This window comes from Ambystoma mexicanum, chromosome 4q (assembly GCF_040938575.1).
Source record: "Ambystoma mexicanum isolate Mex_15411 chromosome 4q, UKY_AmexF1_1, whole genome shotgun sequence".
Taxonomy (NCBI): Eukaryota; Metazoa; Chordata; class Amphibia; order Caudata; family Ambystomatidae; genus Ambystoma; species Ambystoma mexicanum.
Window position 1 is genome coordinate 21,131,565 of NC_090928.1, and position 22,069 is coordinate 21,153,633.

General features: G+C 47.3%; 1 protein-coding gene and 1 long non-coding RNA gene across 7 annotated transcripts in view; one reads left to right on the forward strand and one right to left on the reverse strand.

The window, feature by feature from the left end:
* TARBP1 (TAR (HIV-1) RNA binding protein 1) overlaps positions 1-22,069 on the forward strand; it is a 2,688,190-nt gene that overhangs the window by 1,428,150 nt on the left and 1,237,971 nt on the right. The gene's annotated exons all lie outside the window — the stretch shown is intronic.
* Positions 1-22,069, reverse strand: part of LOC138467418 (uncharacterized) — a 146,752-nt gene that overhangs the window by 57,656 nt on the left and 67,027 nt on the right. The window contains exon 3 of the long non-coding RNA XR_011268099.1: positions 954-1,357. This is a non-coding gene — a long non-coding RNA (uncharacterized lncRNA). The remainder of the gene's footprint in view (positions 1-953; positions 1,358-22,069) is intronic.

Sequence of the window (22,069 nt, forward strand, 5' to 3'; positions counted from 1 at the left end):
ATGGTATCTTTTTACTGGACATCTATCATAGATGTCCAGTAAAAAAGTCATGCCTGCCCTTGGGCCCCCCAGCACCAATTGCAAACTGTTTGGCTATTTACCCATTTTTTGTTAAAAGTATGCTCTACAATGCAACATTTTAACCCATTATTTTAAAAAAATTCACAGGGGGAAACCCCCCTAACCCTTCTTTATTGGTTCTGGCTCCCTCACTATGCTCGGTCGCTATGGCATTTTTGTGGGAAATAGTTATGCCCTGCACTTAAAAAAATCACCAGCCGCCACTGGCCCTTAGACTGTGTTGGGAACTGGATGGGGGGAACCCAGATACTATGGTGGGAGCACAATGGGCGGGAACCATGGGATAGTGGTGGGAGCAGAGTGGGGAGAGCCCAGGGTGTGTGATGGGGTGGGGAGAGACCAGGGACTGGGTAGGAGTGGGATGAGGGAGCCCAGTGACTGTGATGGGAGCAGGTGACGGCGCGCAATATATACTGTCCATTTTGCATTTCTGGGGGGTCCCGACCTGCCCAAATATTGCTCAGGGGGGCCCCAGCCAAAAAAGTTTGAAGACCACTGTTTTGCATATAAAAGGAAATGTGTCCTTCTGACCTTATAAATTGTAACAGCAGAGCAATGTTATAGTGAAATCAGTGTGAACCTAGAGCCTTTGTAAAAATAAATGTTGAACTAAATATAGCTTTTCCATCGCTATATGTATGTATTTTGTGTTACACCCAGTAGAAAGTAAATTACATATGTTCAGACTAATGGCTTGCTATAGCTTGCAGTACTTTTTTCTGCAAAACACCCCACATGAGCAGTAACACAACCTTATGACCGGTTTGATTTGCGTTGAGTCTGTAAAGACAGAAAAAAGACAACTGCTATTTAGTAATTCAGCACGGAGACCTTCGATTAGCTACTCAGAAAAATATGCATGACCAAAGTACCTGGTTTCAAGTTGTTGTTGAGTAGAGCTCATGTCGAGGCCACCCCATCAGTCTCTCATCTACTTGATTCTCCAATTTACGGCAGTTGAAACAGGCAAGGGACTGTGTTCTTAAAGATGTAGCAGTTCCGGGTAAATTGTTAGGTAAAATTCAAGGCACCATTTGCTTTGTAAAAACAAGGCTTCAATTAAAATCCCATTTGGTAGGAACCCATTGATGGTTCATCATCCAGTATATCCTCATTTGAGCATGCTGCACAGGGGCCGTGTCCAGAAGCTATAATTCATTTTAAGCCTGGGTACCGTCTTGTGCATCAGTGTCTTCTTTGCAGCAATTCTGTTATATAGTCATGGATCAGTAACAGGCTCTTGTGGTGTTGTGATCTGCCGGAGGTGCACAGGAGTCTGCAGTTAAATAACAAGCTGATCTAAGTTAGGCAGAATTATATGCAGTACCCTTTGGGAACACCACACACAATTAAGACTACAAGTGACAGTACAATTTCACCTTTGGTACAAGCATGTACTACACAGTTAAATTGGTAGCAGTAGCAGAGCAGCCAGCCTTATCTCAAGAGTAAGTGAGCAGTATCAAATAGTCATACAAAGCACAGCAATTACTATGATTCAGGCAAACACTGACTCAAGGTTTCTAAGTAAAAGAAAATATATCTATTTACTCAACAGTTGTATAACATTTCACTATTATAATCAAGTTAAAGAATCATAAATACAAACACCACTTCCCTTAAATTCCATACAAGTTAAGCTCACAAAATGAAGTGGGAGCAAAATGGCACTCCAGCAATTTAAAGGGGAGGGAAAGACAAAGTTATTAGAAATTAGGCAAACCAACAGGTAAGTACTCAGGGCAATTGAACAAGAGGAACTTCAGTGAGGAGATCAACTAGAAAAGGCTTAGGGCCAAAGTCAATGGGTCAAAAGTCTTTTGCTCAAGATCAAGGGTAGTTTGCGGTAAAGTTCGTGGCACAGATTCCGGACGAGGTTGGTTGGTAGAAAAGTTAGTTCAAAGAGAAGGACAAGCCCTCGGATTGGCTAAAGATTTAAAATACTTTTACCGCGGTTGAACGAAACGGGCAACCGGATTTGCACAGTACCTTAAAACGGAGAGGGAGCTGTAGCTGAGGCAGACGTTCCTGGTGGTTCCTGCAGGCTCACGGTTCCTGAAGCGACTGTCGGACTGACATGAAGTAGGAAGACTGGAGGGTCCTGCGCCACCCAGGGAAGAAACCAGCAGCAGAGCAAAACAACAAATAAAAGGTGCCCTCCTTAAAACCCAAGCAGGGTCCGACCTTCCTAGCTATCCGGCCCACTGTAGCTCTCTACAGCGAATTCGACCAGAGGAGAGGTCCTGGCTTGTAGTTTGGGCGAACTGGTTGGTCCCACCAGCTCAAGGGAAGATGTTTCCTGGAGGATCTTCTCTGTCGTCGGTTTCTGAAGATTCCGACCTGCAGCAGGGCTTCACCGGGTGGTTCAGTCCTTGTAGGGGGTCCTCTTCTTCCAGTTCCTCGTTGGTTCTTTCGTTCCAGTTGTGACTCAGCCTTTCCAGTCCCAGAGACCTGCTTTTTATGCCGATTTTCCCCATTCATAGAGCCTGGCTGTCAATCACACAGCAGGGTGGCTGTCCTGGCAAGGACAGCCCCCTTAGCCAATCAAACAGGAGTGCAACTTGGGTTACCAAGGGAACCAATGGCAGAGGTCCGAAGACCCCTCCCTCACATCCTGCCTACCTAGACTTTCAGGCGCCTTAAGGAGGGCTTCTGTGCAGAAGCTAGCGAAAAGACAGCAAACAAAGGAATAATCCCCGGTTTGGTGCGCAGAGAAAAACATGAGAAAGACTTTAACAAAAAGAAATGGCAAATAAACCCAGCCGGCACCAAAATAAAATGTATTTGGTCAAGCGGGTTTATGTTCGAGGCTAATATAATAGCCTAAAACATTACTACGTTTATATAAGATAATCGCGTTAGAAAAGTTAGGGTAGTTACCACTGCCACCAGCCAAGTCTTAATGTAAAGGGAGCGAAACAAGGCTCCAAGAGACGCAGACAAAAAGGGATAAGAGTTAACCCTTTTCAATACTCCATGTAAGATGGGGTGTACTGGATCTGTTTTAAAGTGACTAAAGTAAAGTTAAAGGCAACTTTACCCTTTTCTGGGGGACAGTAGTCAGCCCCAGAAAATGGAGTTGGTTGGAAGTCTAAAAGACAACCCTGTGTCACTGAACTGAAGGTGCTTTGTAACACACACAAAAGTGGTGCTCATGGAGTAGGTGAGGCTCCAGAGCCCAAGAACACACAAATGGGAAAAACACACATGGCAAAACACATTTAAGAGTGGGAAAAAGGCTCAAACTCTTACCAGGTGAAAAAAAGAAATCCAGCAAAGCTGCTGAGGGACTCATTAGGTAAGGGAAATCAGCCATTTGAGAATTCTCCCAAACCATCTACTAGCAGAATTGCCTTTTTACTCTCGGTTTTGTTTGCTCATAAGAGGATTGCAGTACACACATTCAGTTGCTTTCAGTGTCTAAGAGAGAAAGCTGCTGAGGGGAACCGGGATGACTCCAGCTTTAATGATATAAAGCAAAGGTGGACTGCTAGTGCCCAATCTTGAAAGGAACTTGAGGATGCTTGCCCCTGTGTTGAAGACCTCTGGCTGTTCCTAGAAATTAAATTATTTCTGGCAAGATGGTTTTTGAGGGCTGTGCTCACACCATCTGAGCATGTTGGAGTGCTTTCCAGGACTGATATGGTCGAGTAGCTTGCCTTGTCTACTGCCCTTTGAATATATGTTGTGCTGGCAATGTTGAGTTTACAGTTTTTCCTCAGCGCCAGGATCTGGAGATGTTGAGACTGACTTCAGGCTGTTGCAGTTGCACTCGTTCAGCATGTACTGGTGGTTGGAAAAGGATCTCACATCAAGTGACCGTGTTGACAGTGATCCGGCTGGCAATTTCCCCAGGCACACCACAGCATTTGTTGCTGAATTGGATGACGTAGGAACCATTGGATAGCAAGCATTGTGCAAGCATGGCTTGCTCACACATGTTTAGACCCTTCCAGCACTCGCAGTGCAGATCGTGGAAGTTGATAACACTCACAGGCCTGTATTATTGTAATTTGTTGCAATTTGACTTGGTGTGCCAACACACTCCTTAAAGGCAAACTAATGGATCTTTGAAACTCCTTGTGCTCCACAGGCATCTCTGTAGGGTACTTCAAAAGAAAGCCTCTATCTAGTGTTTTTCGATTAGGCGTAGGGTACACCAGGATTATTAGATGTCCTTGACCCGATTACTGAATTTTCCAGCATCACTGTTAGCCTGGATAAGTCGTGCTTGTTCCTGTTGGCGGGTCTTCAGGGAGTCAATCGTGACCGGCTTCCCAATTTGGACCTGCACTGCTCCGCTGACATTTTCAGATATTTAGAATCAACGTCTGCCACGACTTCAAGGCTATGTATGAGCCTAATACACAGGAGGCTCTAGACAGGGTAGTGAATTTGATCGACTTCTGGAGCAGGCTGCCTTTATCGATGATGGGACAAATAAATGATCTGACCCCATCAAAGGAAATGGAATGCGCAGCCTTTCTCCAGAAATATGACCCAGAGAGACCACAACTGGATGCTGGGAGGGGGGACCTGGAGACTATGAAGGACCTGGTGAGGAGTGAATGAACAAGGCACTACGGACACAAGCAGGGTGGTGGGCAGAAGTGGAGAGGGTCAGCGTGTGCCAGGCACAGGGGGAAGTGGGTAAGAACAGTGTCGATGAACCTCGACGCAGACCTTGAGGGGGTGATGTAGATCCCACAAGTGAACACGGAAGAAAGACTCTAAGTAAGAGATGGAACAAATGACTGCAGGAGCTCAGAATACAGGCTCCAATGGAATTACTGATGCTGCAACCCTGGGGCCGTACAAGGCACAAGAATGGACAAGGGGGGAGGGGTAGAGTGGGAAGGGAGGGTGAATTCAAAGTTCTTGTTGGGGAGGGGTGGGAGAAAATAAAAATCTGCATGGTGAAAGTCCAAATGCAATAAAACTGGTTACGTATTTTCTATTTGTCCAGATTCACTAATAAAATATAAAAAAGAAATGATTGTCCTCCTACGCTTGTATGATTTTGTGAATGTGCCGTACACTATACCTAAAATGTTCTTCCACAGACTGGACTCCTTGCTCAAGGGGTTTCTATGGAAAGGGGGGAGACATAGAATTGCTTTAAGTACACTCGAACGATCCTAGGAGGCGGGTGGGATTAGAATACCCAATTTTGAATTGTACTTCCTAGCTGGGCAGCTGCAGTTTGCAGTGAGTTGGCTAGCAGATTAACCAATGTTACACAACTCCTACGTAGAGCAATATTATTTGAAGGAGGTCCTGTGGGTAGACAAACCTTGTCTCACTCGAGCGCCACACCTTCTGATTCTGGGCAAACGGTTTTGGCGAGGGGGCCTGGAGCCTCCTGGGAGTAGTGGATCCTTATTCCCATCATATCCCTCTGGTGACAGTCTTCACTGGAAGGCCTCAGAGTTTTTCAGACACTGAGTGGGTGCGTGTTCTCCATACCCTAAAAAAAAGTCTTGTGAAATGCCAGGTTCAGACTCAAATAATTGTATGTAACGCATAGAGCTTAAGTTACACCTCACGTGATTTCTAAGTTCAAGGACGCAGCTAGGCAGTACTGTCCCAGGTGTGTAGAGGAAAGGGCCGAGTTTCTACATATGTTTCGGTCTTGCACGCGCATCCGAGAGTATTTGGAGGAGATTGGGAACAGTGTGTATGGAGGAGGTATAGACATGAGTGCATGGCCCCCATAACATGTTTACTAGGGATGTTCTTGCACAAGAAGGGTGTGCTACACCTCACAAAGATGAAAGGCGTTGTCTGTGTGCTGGCTAAACACACAATTGTGATGTCCTGGAAATCAGCAGAGGGCCCCATTGTTGTAGCATGGTGGGGAGACTTGCAGAGATGGACGGTGGCTGAGACAGGGTCTGGCATAGGGCTGTGTACTTAGGTCTGCGAGAGACAAGCTAGGATGTTCTATCCTAGAATGCTTTAACACAGGCATTGTTTACACCTTCGGACACTGGACCCAACCTGCATGGACTACTTTGAATACGTAAAGAACTCTTTAGTGAGAAGGCACTAGGTATAATGTAATGTAAGGTGCACCTTTGTGTAATCATGAGTGTAGACTGAACGGAAGGCAAAGTTTGTTCGTAAGTTTGAAGTTCGATGGTCCAGATTGGACATATATTGTGTGTGGGTCATTTTTGTATTTGTCAATCCCATGTGACACTTGATTGCTCATACACTTGTCAAGCTATAAAGTTAATAAACATTTTTAAAATAATAGTTCCTTGATAAAATGTGGGTGAGGGTACCAGACTCGCAAACAACCTGCTATACTCTCTTGTCAGGGTTCTTTTCACATTCAATGTAGTTCACCTCACCTTCTTGGCTTTGCCTGTTATACTCTACTGCCAGGACTTTCTCTAAATATTTATTTCATTTCAGTCTTTTCTGCTACACTGTTTTATTTTATATTGTGGCTACGGGTTCCAAACCCTTTTCCATGGACTTCTTAAGTTCTAGTTAAATGACACAGGGGCCCTGTTATATTGCTCAGGCCTCCCCCAGCTCTTATATTGTGTTTCATTCTGTACACGTAGTCGCTCCCACCCACAAAGGCAGCCGCATCCCTCTCAGCGGGCTCACAGGTTCTTGGCAGTGGCTGTGGGGTCCTTTGCGGCTTGTCGGCGGGTCTGCGGAGCGCTTCGTTCGCTCACCGGCTTCCGCCACGCTTCAGGCTCTCCTTGGCAGCTTCTCCTCTTCTCTGCGTCTCGGTGGCAGTGCTTCGACCTGTGAGTTTCTCCATGCAGCATTCTCTGGCCTCCCACAACTTGGCAAGACCACCTGCTTCTTCAAGTTGCTCCGACCCGTGTTGGAAGCAGCGAACTTCCTGCGCAGCCAGCTGCTGTACTCCCAGCCCATCGCCTCTACTGTTCTCATCACAGCTGGGTAAGAAGACAAACTCCATGCTTCTTTTACCAGCATGGTTTTAAATCATGTTACGCCACTCGCTTTCCTCAAGATACAAGACTGCTGTTTTATATTCTTATTAGGAGCAATCATTGCTCCTTGCCGCTTCCTCCTCTCAGTTGTTGCTCTTTTATTGATTTTGATATTGAGGGATACTGTCAGTAAGATTGTCAAGTTGTTGAAGGGGATGATAGCAATATGTCATTAGGGCATGAGGGATGGAGGGAATATCCCTAAAAGGGAAAGGTGTCGTACTTGCGTATCCAGGACCAGACACTTGGAATCAGCATAGGTAGAACTCCAACTGTTTCCCGCTGAGACACGTTCAAAAACCGAAAGAGTGTGTCCTCGAAAGAGGGCAACCTTTCCTTCGAGAGTCCGTGTTACCCATAGTATGAACGGGCAGCACAGTGGTTCCAATGAAAGAGCACACGCCAAGCTAGGAAGAAAGGAAAATATAGGGATATTAGATAAGGATAAACATGGATGGAAACAGGATCAAAAGAGTGGTTGAATCACTAACTTTATATGAATGTGAGTAGGACTCCGGCGTGTAATGGCTCCTTTACCAGGGACCCTGGGAATGAGGTGAACCCAAACACCGGAAGGGGGCTAGAAAGTTAATGTTAGTGGGACCTATCCCGAACGGAACAAGGACTCACTAAAGTTCTTATGGAAAAGGTCAATTCCAAGGCCAAAACTGCATAGTGTCCAGATCAGTAGAAAAAAGGTCTCTAGCAATCCAATCTGTTAGGTGGTAGAAATATTCTTCAGGGAATCCTCGGGTAAAGAATTAATGCATAGTTTAGGGAAAGTGAGGATATGTGTTAGGGTCAGACTGGGAGAGAGAGGAGTAACAGCAAAAAAACAAGTAATACGTTTGCAAGAGTGGGAAACAAAGCTTAGTCGTCACAGACAAGGAACAGGAAATGGGTAATCCGAGGACGTGTTAAGGTCGTTAGGTAAGTATCATGACGTACGACCAACTGAATACTGGCTGCTCCGTAGGATTCCGTAGTAGAACATAGGAAATAACAAAAGCATCCGACCAGAAGCAACAGGAACTCCGGGAGCGTTCCAAGGGCAAGGGTAAGTGAATCAACGAAACTCCAACGTACGTAACACGTGGAACAACTTCTATCAGAAGTGCTGTGGTAGAAGTCAGGACAACAGATATACATTGGAAGTGGTCAGATGACCACACAATCCCACGTCCTTGTCTAGGCAGCACAGCGCTGGGCCGCCGGTGATTGCGCAGTACCACATTGTCTGGGCAACAGGACGCTAGACGTTCGACAATGGCGTATGCAGGATTGAAATAAACGCCATGGTAGTTTCCAAGTGTGCAGCCGCAACGAACACCTGATGAGTGTTATATGTCCCGTGACAGTGTCCTCCCGCAAAGGCCGAGCCACTCCCCGAGAGGTGTGAAAATAAGCAATGAGCCGAGGAGCATGAATGTTCTCACTGGGTTCCCAAGATCTGTCCTCGGGGACCCTAACCTTTACAATCCACTAAGTAATAACGCTTGCCTCTTTGCAGATTGGTGGCAAGGATGGCGCGCACCTCCTATTCATCAGATCCCTGTGCGGGGATCGGAAGTGGTTGTGCCGGCAAACTGGTAGCAGGGGACATGGCTTTAGGATACATGAAATACCGGATGAACATGCCGGTGTGCCGGCAGGTATATATGGATGGCCACTGGATTTGATATGTATGATGGAAGAGGGGCTGACGCATCGCAGTAACAATTTCAGTTTACCTGGAATGTGCAGGTTATTTGTGGCCAACCATACTTTGGCACCGATCTGATAAGGGGGAGCAGGGAGACGATGTTGATTGGCAAACCTCTTGGTTCTGTCCTGGGACTGTACTAGATGATCCCGGACGTTATGTACAGCTGTTAAATCACGGATACAAGCGCTGACTGCCGGTGCATCATCCGCCAAGGACTGGTCTAAAGAAATCGACCTAGGATGCTGACCATATAGAGCAAAAAACAGGGAAGAGCGAGTAGAGGAATGGATAGTTGTAGGCAAATTTGGCCGTTGTCAGGAGCGATCTGGTACTGCAAACGGAGACAACGATGGTACTGTTCTAGAGTTGCATGTAGTCTTTTCGTCTGCCCATCGGTTTGGGAGTCATAGGCACTTGAGTATCTGTCTTCAATACCAAAGGATGAGGTTAAGGTTTTCCAGAAGAGTGAAGAAATTAAGGACCCCTGTCTGAAATAATGACAGAGGGCAGACCAAATAAACGGGAGATGTTCTTGAGAAATAGGTCAGCCAGTGTCTGTGCAGAAGGGAGACCAGTGCAAGGTACAAATATTGCCAGTTTTGTAAAGTAGTCACCCAGATAGTGTCAAAGGACAGGACCGGTGGTAGTTCCACAATTAAATCCGTCGAAATCATAGGCCACGGTTTATGTGGTATAGGAAGATGTAAAAGACCCACAGGTCTACCAGTCTGATCTTTGCACTGAGCACATACAGAGCAGGTCTTGATGTAGCCTATTAAGTCTTGTGACATGTTGGGCCACCAACACCATCTACGTAGCAACTCTGTGTACCAGGATGTGCAGTGACAAGGGAATATTAACACCATCGGAGGGCGGACAAACGTGTTTCTTCATAGGCATTTATATACGCTGATGGATATAAGGAATGCCATGGGCCATAGAGAGTTCCAAGTCCTCCAAGAGCTCAGGGTTCAAACAAACCCATTTATGTACATTATTTTGCTTGTAAATGAAACTTGATACATATGACTTGTTTCTTTTGAAAATGTTACTTCTGAAAAAGATTTGTTTTTTCACATTTATGACCATGGTAGATTGCATAGCCCTGAAGATGGTGTAAATACACCGAAATGCATTGGTTTATGTACACTGAAATGACCATTGTATTAGATTTCTGTCTCAATCACTTGCCACTTCAAGTAACATAACAGGAATGTACATTAAACATTTTCCTGTACTTTTGATAAGTTTTACTCGATTTTGTTTCGAAAACAAAGAAAAAAAGCATACTATTGATAAAGAAAAAGGAAAAATAACTCTAGAAACAGACAACGAACAATGTCTGCTCCTTTTGGAGCCAACTGAGAGCTTCAGATTTGATGAGGTGGTTACACCTAATTTTTTTGTCTATTCCCGGAGCTCGCCACTTTTGTTGGACTGTCAAACAGCACCAACACAGTGCGTTCCCCCGGCGCAGCCGTAATAGGGGAAGAAGCCAAGTGGCACAAAAAAAACTTTTTTTCTGAAAGTCTTCATTAGGGCTGTAGTCAAAGTCCAGTAAGTAGCGTGAAAAAGCTGGATGGCATTCAACTTGTAATATGTTCCTGAGAAAGGATGGCTCCAGTGTAGATTCTTAAGTTCCACTACACTAAAGGTACCACTGATGGGAGTATAGGAATGACACTGAACTCCTATGTTCAGTACACCGCCCTAGGAGGTGGTCCGAAAGTAAACACCCGTTGTTGGCTGAGTGCAAATACGGGTCAGAAGAGAAGGAAAGCAGCAGTGCGGAAAAGGACTGTAAACAGTATCAATAGTAAAGAAATTCAGACAATGCGTAACCTCCAGAAAGGGAAATCAACAAGAGTGGAGCTGTCAAAGTACAAAAGGAAGTAAATAAGCGACCCGCGTTCCTTAAACTCAGAGAGGCTGTTCACCGTGGTACGCGAACGGAAACACAGACCGGAAAGAAAACTATAGACCGATTACCCGAGAAACAGCAACTTGCACCCAGTCGTGTATAGAGGAGTAGAGGTTGCGGAACTCAGGCAAGTCGGTCCAAGGGCAGATGAAGGTATAAAAGTCTGAAATAAATGGACAGAGCTATAGCAAGATAAAGAAAGAGCGAACAAGACAGACAGAGACAAAAACGCAGAGAGCGTAAGAACGCTCCCCAGTGGCAGAACAGGCAGACAGAAAAGAGAGCACAAGGAGGGAAACACAGGACTAGAAGGATGGGAAAAGGCGAGGAAGTGGACAATAGTTTTACTGAAGCAAAACAAAGCAAGCAGAGCGGAACAAAGTCATTCCTAGAATTGCAACGCACAGGGGGGGTGGAGCCAAGCAAGTGATATAGGAACCACAATAGAAAGACTAGACCGTTAACCTGAGCTAAGGTGGCACATTAATGGTGGAGTTTCCACTGTGTCCAGTGCTTTCACACACCGGCCCTTATGACAGTAATATAGCTGGTCTATAGGTGAGGGAAAAGTTGAACATAGAAATAAAGTGGCAACAGGCTTGTCTGACGTTGAGATACTTCAGGGATTTCAAGGCCAATAGGTTACGGTGGTCGGTGTATACTGTTAACAGGATGAAGCGAACCCATTAAGTGGTGCCTCCATTCTGAGAACGCATCTTTAATGGCCAAAACTTCCCAATCAGTCACTGAGTAGTTCCTCTCGGCAGGGGTGAGCTTGCTTGAGTAATAAGCTACGGATGGGTCTTGCCTGTGCTAGGACCACATTGGAACAAAACAGCCCCCAACGCTATACTAGAGGCGTTGGCCCCCCCAGAAAGGGTCGCTGAGAATCAGGATGTTGCAAGACGGGCGCAGTGGTAAAGGCCATTTTAAGGGCATCAAATGCCTTCTTCGCAGCTCCATTCCAGGCGAACGAGACCTTGGGGTTGTTAAGAGCAGTAAGGGGCACCACGATGAATGAAAAGGCATGGATAAAGCACCTGTAAAAGTTAGCAAAGCCGATAAAGGACTGCAATACCTTGACAGTGGTAGGAACTGGCCAATCCAGGATAGCCTTGACATTAGAGAGGCTCATTTGCACTCTTTTATCGGTTATTTCGTAGCCCAATAATTCCACTCTGAGCGTGAAACACACTTTTCCGCTTTAGCATAAAGGTAGAACAGACATGTTTGACATGGGATTCGTATGAGTTGGAGTAAATCAATTATCATCCAAATATACTACCATATATTGATCCAACATGTCATTCATAAAATGTTGAAAGGTTGCCGGGCGTTACAAAGCCTGAAAGGCATGACCCTAACTCATACAATCCATACCGTGTCTTGAAAGCTGTTTTCCACTCGCCCCCCTTGCGGATGCGCACCAAGTTGTAAACGGCTCTTAAATCCAACTTTGTGAAGATAGTGGAAGATCCGAGTTTGTCTAATAGTATCGAGATGAGTGGCAGGGGATATTGATTCTTAACTGTTGCAGCGTTTAGTGCTCTAATCTATACAACCCCTTAGCTGCCCTTCCTTTTTTTGCACAAAAAACAAAGGCATGGAGGCCGGGGTGTTAGAGGACCGTATAAAGCCATAAGCGAGAGACTTGTCCAGGTATTCTTTCAGGATCTGGTCCTCTTTCCCCGTGAGTGAATATACACTGCTCTTGTTCCCACCTGTGAGGCTAAGAACATCGGGGTCATCTTCGACTCCACATTCTCCTTTTTTCTTCACATCTCTGATGTCTCTAAGAAGTCGAACTATATACTGCGCCTCCTCAGAGGTATTCATCCTTTACTCTCCTTCCCCCAGAAGCTTAATGTCTCTAGATCTCTGGTCCTCTCCAGGCTGGACTACTGCAACAGCTTCTTTCTAAATCTTCCTGCTTCTACTCTCCGTCCTCTGCAACTCATCCAGAACAGGACTGCGAGACTTGTCTTCATTGGCTCCCAGTTGCTGCAAGGATTAAATTCAAGACCCTCTGCATTGTCCACAAGGCTTTCTGGGTCAAAAATACTTTCAATTCTCCCTCCATAAATACCTCTCCACTCGAGCTCTTTGCTCCTCCACCTCCATCTCCCTCCGTGTCAGTTGCTTCTCCAAGCAATGAGTTGGGGGTAGATCTCTTTCCTCGGCTGGGGCCTCCCTCTGGATCAGCCTCCTTGCCACTCTGAAACTTGAGGAGAACCATCTCCGGTTCCGGAAGCACCCCAAGACTTTCCTCTTTGCTTCTGCCTTCACTATTCCTCTCCCTTGCTGATCTGTCTGCTTCGGCACCATGCACATGGTTACCCTCGGATTTTGGGCCCAGGTCCCTGCTCACCCAGCCACATACCTGCACTGCCTCCTGGCAACCCTGCACTTGGGTCTGTATCTGTAACCCAACAATCCCCTTAACTGCACTTATCAGACTCCCCTTGTCTGCGCTCTAAACCTTCACTTGCCACCTTGCTGGCTGCACTACTATTTGTTGTTGTTATCTCTTGCTCAGCACTTTCCATTTCTCCCCTCTACCTTGCACTTTCCCCTTCCTTCTCCCCCTGCACTTGCGCGTTCTCAATGTCACTGGGCCTAGTAAGATTGTTGTTTTGTCCCCCTTGTTCCCCTCCCTTGCCTCGTTGCGCTCTGAAACACTTGTGTATGAGCGCGATACAAATAAAATATCATATATCATACACGAGCCGTGGGGATTTTGGAACCAGGAAGCAGATCATTGGGGCAGTCATAGCTGCGGGTGGGGGTAACTGTTCGCCCTGTTTCTTGCCGACGACATCTGAATAAGTGAGGTTTTCTATGGGGAGCCCTACATCAGGGTTACTGAAAACAGCTCCAGAACTTGAGATTGAATCAAGAATGGCGATGCAAGGAGTCCTAGAAGAACCAGATGCAAGATCGAATCAGTTATTACAATAGTCCGATATGAAAGTAACCTCCTGGGTTATCCATTCGATGTGAGGATTGTGTCTCTTCAACCAGGGTATACCCAATATTCATTTGTATTGTGGGGCAGATATTAGATCAAAAGTTCTGATGCTTGTTAATCAGCTTAGAATCACATGCTGTGCATATAGTCCGACATCCAGTGGTAACCGCAGAGTATTGCATCTTGTCTTTCGAGAATCGAAAGGGGACGTCGACATGGGCGTACCTGTAACACTATTCCACGTGATGTGTTGTGTACCCAAAATCCCTCACGCATCGAGGTCCCTCAGATTGTTTTTTTCCGCCCAGTATACTGATCGCCTTATGCAGAGCTCATTCAGAGACATTGCTATTGTTCTCCTCGACCTTTGGTTGTATATTATTGAAATTATTGAAAATTATCCTTCCGTCCCTTCCATCGACAGCTGTTTCCAGATCTCCGCCGAATACGGTTCCATGGATCTTCGACGGACAGAGTTCCGGTCGGCGCTGCCGACCACGTGGCCGGGTCTTCTGGCCGGCCTACACAGTAGGGAGAGTGGGGTTGGGGTGGACATTTCCTTTTCTAAGAATGTATTTCCGTTTCCTCTTTGTTCCATGGGTCTTTTTGTCACTATTTATTTCCTCAGCTATGGAGAGGACTCCTTTTAGGTTTTGTCCTTCTTGTACGGCCAAATTCCCCTGGAAGGATAAACACTAAGTGTAATCTGTGTTTGCCCTCTTAATCACGACGAGACGGTTTGTGCGGCTTGCAGGCTCCGGCGTCTGAAGACACTGAAGGAGTGCTGTGTTAAGCAGTGGGCGGCCTACGGAATGTCACAGGCCGAGTCTAGTTCTCCCGCTGCCACAAGCGCCGATTGTGACGAGGCGTTGAGTGACAAACGGGCCTCCGATTCGGAGGCGATTGACCTCTCGGCGGAGCATTCTCGCTCTGCGTCGTGTCTCCTTGGCCCGACTAGGTAAGACTCAGGTCCTGCTATGGGGACTGTACACCCCGGCAACAAAGACGCACATGTTTCACACACTAAGAACACAGTCGAAGCGGTCCATAACGCCAACGGGCACACCGATAACTTCGGCCTTGCCCGCCGATGGTCGGGATCAGCAGCCCTCCCCACAACCGCAGATGCACCTTGCGACTGGGCCCTCTAAATTGAAGGGCGCTGCCGCCAATATTCAGGAATCCGTCGAGACGCATCGTAAGAAAGCGTCCACGGCAGAGAAGGCCCTGGTTCCGCCGAAAGTAAACGCGCAACCACAGGCACAAACTTTAAAACTTCCCTACTCTGAGGTGATTACCGAATGCATCGCTAGGATTATTTCGGCGGATGGTCAGAAGCAACTTTCCAAGGATTCATTGAGACCCAAGGACAAACCCAAGGATTCGTCAAAATCCAGGGATCGGCCGATGGATTCATCAGAAACCCACGGAGAGGCCCAAAGATAAACAGGACATGCATCAACCGCCTGTCCCCCGAAAGGACTTTTCGGAAGGCATTGGAAGGATTTCTTTGACGTTAAAGGAGAAATCTCGACGTTTGGTGACAAAAGATCCATTACAGGAGCCCTTTCTACCCCTGGACCACTCTGGTTCATCTATTTGGACCAGGGAGAAATGTGAGGGCTGTATGGAGAGGCTAGAGAGGTTTGTAGAACTCTCTGAGAAATCCACGCCCAAAAGACCTAAAGAGGAGAACACCCCTCTCCCTGTGGCTAAGCTTCAGAAAGTCTTTGACCCTTCTCAAGAGGAAGAAGAAGAATATGTTTATGACCTCACTGAGGAAGAGGTTTCTGTGGGCCTATACAATCAAGATGAAGATCCCTTTGCTGACACTGAGTATGTTCATTTGGACTCCACAGAGGGTTGGGGGAGACAACCCTGACCCAATTGATCCTCGCCCTTGGCAGTCACCTACTCCAACACCGGAACCTGATGCCTTGTGCTTGGACTACTCCCCCCCTCCACCCCACCACACCCACTCTACAAGCCTCCCTGGTCGACGACCAAATGGCGTTCAACGCTATATTGAGGAAGGCAGTGGAACATTTCCATATTGCTACCTAGGAGGTCCTAGTGGACTTTCATTATAAAGCCACTCATAGCTTTCACTATATTGCCACATTTAAGTTTACTGTGTACTTTATTGTGCATTTTACTATTGGCCTGCTTTCAACTTCCATGCTGTTATATTGCCTGTAACTGCTTTTAAATCCTGTCTTTCATTCTCACTGAAGAGCACTGGAAGGTTGTGATTGTTCCAGTCCTCTTTCTTTGTTCACTGATTGGCGTCTCCCCACCTCTCTCTGCTTCCCTCCACGGCATTTATGTTCTGTATCACTCGCCCGTGCAGCGGATGGGCGCAGCGGGCATGCAGTCAGCGCACCAAAGGCGCACTTAGGGCAAGCCCGCCTGTGCCCGTCCGTGCAGGGCTCGGGCAGGAAGGGAAAATGAGTTTCCCCTCATTGGTCTCCTGGGATCGTAGCACTCTGATCGATCTCCTTTGCCCGATCTGAGACAAACTGGCCTCCTGAGTTTCTTAATACATCTACTGTAGTGATCAAACCTGCAGTAACAGGCCTACAATGTGGACTCCTTAACACTCGTTCCTTAGTGGCTCACGCCCCTGAACTGTTAATGGACTCCCAGCCTGATCTGCTCTTTCTCACATAAACCTAGCTGAAGGAGACCTCTGTCCCCGCTATTATTCAATCTCTGCCTCTAACTATACTTTGGCCCATGTTGATCGGCTATCTGCCCACCCTGGTGGCGGATTGGCCATTATCCATAAAACTTTCTATAAAACTGTTTACACAGTGCCTACCCATACTCTCAAAATGGAGTTCTGTCTGGCCCGAATTTCTGTTTCCCCCCTCTACACGCTTACCATCCTACTAGTTTACCGGCCTCCTGGTGTGGACGCCATGTTTTGCACTAATTTCCCTGACCTGGTCTCTGAAATTCAGACCATGTATCCAAACCTGTGTGTGGTTCATGGGAGATTTCAATTTGCCAGCTAATGCCTCCACTGCTAGTTCAGTCACTAATTTTCTTTCTCTAATGGCGGACCTTGGCCTACCTAAATTGATTTTGGAATCTGCCCACCAACATGGTAATATCTTGGATTTTATCTTCGCCCCTTACTCTGATATTGTGGTTTCGTCCCTCTCCCCTCTTCTTTGGACTGACCACTTCTTAATTTCATTCTCTACTCGGCTGCAGGACACCTTGGCTTACCCGGCCAAACCTGCCATTTCTAAATGCAACTGGCGCAAAGTAAACAACGTTGATCTGGTTGCTTCCCTTCATGCCTAGCTGACCTCTCACAGCCCTTGCTCCCTCAGCTCTCTGGGAGAGTCGTTTTTAACTGTGGTAGATCAGCTGGCCCCACTCAAGCTTTGTAAAACTAGGAGTCATATCTCGGAGCCATGGTTTCTGATGCTCTCAGAGCTCTCAAACTCGGCTGCAGACGTGCTGAGAGGAAATGGAGTGCGAAATACTCTAATACTGATAAATGTATTTTCCTAGCACTATCTGCCTACCGAAAAGTGATTAGCGCTGCAAAATGTATCTTTCTTCAGTGACAACGTGCAAGCTGCTGTCAACAGGCCTAAGGCTTTATTTGAACTTGTTCAGTCCCTGTCCACCCCTAGTAAAACGGGCTCTGTTACACCTTCTCAAGCCCGCTGCAACGCCTTGTCGTTTTTCTTTCTGACCAAGATTGAAACTATCCGCAATGGTATTGGAGTGGTGGCCAGTCACTCCCCCCCTATTCTGACCTCCTTCTTCCTCCATTGCCAAAGTCTACCTGGTCCTCTTTCCCTGTGTTTTGTAAACTGGACATCTCAGAGGCTATTCAGCGCCTTAAATCTGCCTCCCCGGCTGACCCTATAACGCTTACATTGCTTAAAGACATCTCCGGCGAAGTAATCTCTCATATTACGGCGGCAGTTAACACGTCGTCGTTTTCTGAGGGATCTATTCCCAGTCCATTGAAACATGCTCTGGTTATACCTCTGCTAAAAAAGCCTTCACTTGATCCTGGGATGCTTGAACATTTTTGGCCCATTTCACTTCTCCCTGTGTTGATGAAGGTCATGGAGAACCTTGTCTCCCCACTTCTATCCTCCCTTTTGGAATCCTCAGGATTTTTTGACACCTTCCAATCAGGGTTTCGTCCTGGAAGGGGCACTGAGTCGGTGCTAAATTCCGTACTCTACGATCTTGCTCGCCTAGTTGACCAAGGCAGAGTTTGATTTATCCGCGGCTTTCGACACGGTTGACCACACTATACTTATCTCCCATCTGTCGGAAGTCGGGATATCCGACAAGGTCTTAAACTGGTTCTCTGCGTTTTGGCCGACCGCTCTCAGTCTGTCTCCCTTCCCCCTTTCTGCTCTGAACTGGTGGTGCTTACTTGTGGGGTTCCTCAAAGATCCACACTTTCCCTTTACTCTTCAATATATATATATCGGATGCCTCCTCCTCCTCCTCATCCGCTTCCATGGATTTAGATTTTACTCCTATGCTGATGACACGCAGCTGTTGGTTCGTCTTGACCTCACTCGTCCCGACACTGCGCCCGGTTGAAGAGCTGCCTGGAGGACCTGGGAGCATGGATGGCACTAAATTCACTCACACTGAAGGGGAACAAGACAGAGGTCTTGGTGGTGGGCACTACCTGCCCCCTCTCTTTCTGGATCCCAGACTTCTGGCCTACCTCTCTTGGCCCGTTTCCCCTTCCTTCCACCACTGTGAAAAACCTTGGGGTTAAGCTCTCCTCTCTCCTATCTATGGCCGATCATGCTGCTGCTGTCAGTAAATCTGGCCATTTTAAACTCTGTGTATTGAGGAAACTTCTCCCCTTTGTCCCTACCCAATTCCACGCTCCTGTGGTCGCTGCTCTAGTTGATTACTGTAACTCACTCTATCTTGGCCCACCTGTCTATATATCATAAATAGACCTCAGCTGCTTCAAAATGCTGCTGCTAGATCAGTTTCCCGCCTCCCATCCCCCCTTCTCTTACCCACATGTCACCTGTGCTCTGGAAACTGCACTGGCTTCCTGTGGAGAAGCGGATCCTGTTCAAATCACTTTGCATCGTCCACCGCGCCTTCTATAAACAAGGAGCTGAATATCTCCAGGAAAAGTTCTCCCAATATGTACCCTCACGCGCCCTCCACTCCCAGTCTGCCCTATTGCTTTTAGTTCCTCGTATCAGGCTGGCTAGTATAGGGTGACGTGCTTTCTCGGTGGTGGCTGCAAGGTACTGGAATAAACTTCTGTTTACGGTGCATGCTACTACTGATCATCTCTTTCCGGCGATCACTTAAAACACTGCTCTTCAAGTCCCTTTCTGCTCCTCCTCTACTCTCAGCACCATGGTGCCCGTGCGTTTTATAAATCAGTGTAACATAATATAACAGGAGGCTGTTCCAGAAGCTGGTTTTGTGGAGGACATCCTAAAAGAAAAACCACCGGTCAGGCAAGCTATTCCTCTGTTAAATTCTATCAGGAAGCGGTTGGCCCCTTCTTTGACACCTGCCCTAACTAGAGCAGTAAATCCTAGGGTAGAAAATAGTTTCGACCCTCCCCCTCTAACACCCTTTACATCGGGGGTCATGCTACTCCAGATTCTCTGGTAGTAATAACAACAAGGAAGAGAGCAGGGTGTTCCCCTATCAACTGGGGAGGCTCCCCCTGACAAGGAGTGTAAAAGGCTATATGCTCTAGGGAAAAAGGGTCACGGCGGCTGTGGCTTTTTCCACTCGCAACGCAAATAATACAACCCTGTTGGCCCGCTATGCCGATGCACAATGGTCCATGCTACAGGAGGGCCTTCAAGAAGTCCCTGAACCGCTGCGAGCTTGCCTGCTCTCCACAGTGGCTGCAGGCAGGTTAATCAGAGTGTCCTTAAGAATACTTTGGATGCGGCAGAGACAGCTGGCAGATCCTTGGCTCAAGGTACCCTCCTGAAGAGGCATGCATGGTTACACAACTCTGGTTTTAAACTAGAGACTCAAGCCTCATTAATAAATAAACCGGTGGAGGAGACTAATTTGGAAAAACAGTTGACGAAGCGCTCGAAACAGCTAAGAAAGAGCATCACACCCTCAAGACCCTGTATCAGATCACCAAGAGGCCTTTTTTGAGGACAGGGTGCGGGTCTAAATGTTCCTTTCATGGTCAACGTTTCCCTCAGAACCAATACAGCTTGGGAAATAATTGGTCCTCTATCCAAGGAGCCGATACCTACACCACCCCGTATCCCTCAAGAGGCCAATGACGTGGCAAAGGAAGGGGTCGGAATTCTTCCCCTCAAGGCTCCACGGCCAAAAATGACCTGCAGACTCGGGTGTCCTCCCATGCCTCCCCAGTCAGGGGCCGGTGAACATCATTTCTTCAAGCATGGGAGGGGATAACTACAGACCAGTGAGTACTCAAGACCGTTGCCCACGGGTACTGTATAGAATTCGGCCAGTCCCCCCAATTCAGACCTCCACGAGCAAGACGCCTGACGCCAGAACATCTGCGCATCCTGCTACAAGAAGTCGAGACCCTGCAGGAAAAGAGTGCCATAGAAGTCGTAAACAAGGGTATTTATTCAGTGTACTTCCTTATATCCAAAAGGGATCTCACCATGTGTCCTGTAGTAGATTTGTGCCCAGTGAACAAATTTGTCAAGCCCCAAAGGTTTCGCATGGTCACCCTGCAGGAAATAATTCCCCTGCTCACACAGGGGGATTAAATGGCAACATTGGACATGAAAGATGCATACTTTCATATTTCAATGTTGCCGACGCACAGGAAATACCTCTGATTTATAATACAGCACAAGCACCATCAGTTCAAGGTACTACTCTTCGGCATAGCCTCAGCACCAAGGGTGTTTACAAAGGTACTGGCAGCAGCACACCTGTGCAGGTCATCCATCCCGGATTATCCTTACCTCGACGACTGGCTCATAACAGGGGATTCTTACGAAACATGCCTGTGCCCAAAAGACGATAGACCTCTTATTCAGCCTGGGATTCTCCATCAACGAGAAGAAGTCCAGCTTAAACCCCAGTCAAATCAAAGTTCTTAGGGGCTCTAATTCTTTTTTTTTTTTTTTTTAACTTTTATTTTTGTTGACAGAGGCAAAAGGCATACACACACATCCGAGCAATAATCACAAATTCGTTGCATCTACAGGTGAATACAGAGCATATAGGCAATATTATGATAACAGCGGTTGAATAATTACATATCACAGAGCACCAAGAAGACTAGCAGCAATAGGGACGTCAAGGGGATTCATCCACAGAGGAAGTGTCATTTAAGCCAATCAAGTAGCTGTTGAATGCAGTCCATATGTTTCGAGGACGAGAGCGTACTGGGAGCATACCCAGAAACTCCTCCTCACAGTTTCGAGACCAGGTGAGTACATTTAACCATTTCTGGAATGCAGGGGGACTGGGGCTCTTCCAGCTTAGAAGGTCACACTTTTTGGCTATGATACAGCTTACATTTAAGAATTTAATAATGTCTACCGCTCCCCCAGCCTGCCACACTCCAAACAAAACCCCCATTGGATCAGGGTCTACCTCAGTGTCAGTGATCTCAGACAGTGTCTCTATGATTTTACTCCAGAATGCGGCCAGCTCCGGGCAGCTCCAAAACATGTGCAAGTGGTCAGCGTCCTCCGCGCCGCAGCGAGGGCACAGCTGAGGATCGGAGCAAGCAAACCTAGACACTCTACCTGGAGTGTAGTACAGCCTATTAAGCAGTTTATATTGTATGGTGCGGTAGCGGAAGTTTAAGGACACTTTGCTAGTATGGGAACACATCTTCTCCCACTGTTGGTCAGTAAGTACCAGCTCCAGCTCGGAGGCCCAGTCATCACGGGCCCTGGACGGAAGCGGAGAAGGCGAGGACAAGAGGAGCTTGTATAATGAGGAAACCACCCCTCGGGCGCCACCCGAGTTGGCGATGTAAGCAATCGCGGGAGAGTCCAGGGGTTCGATGGGGAAGACAGGCCATAGATTTCGGAAGGCAGCGTGGAGTCTGTAGAACTGCAGGAGCTCCAGAACAGAACCCGATTGCCCCGGCCTCCACGTCTGCGGTGTTATAAACTGTCCCTCTGGATAGAAATCGGTGAGGGCGCGGTATCCCAGGGCCTCCCAATGGCGCGCCAGGGCGGTGTCATGCGTGGGTTCCAGCCCGGGAAACCCCCAGGCGGGGAGCCATTTGTAGTACGGACATTGCTTGTCGCAAGTTTTGAATATCTGGCCCCAAGCCTGTACCGTGGTCCAGACCGGATCAATGGGAGAATCGGGCACATACTGCCGGTTAAGAATCAAGGACATGACATCAGTGCCTGCCGCTGCCAGAACCTCAAGTTTGACGTGGGGACGAGGTGGGGGCCCAGGGTACCAGT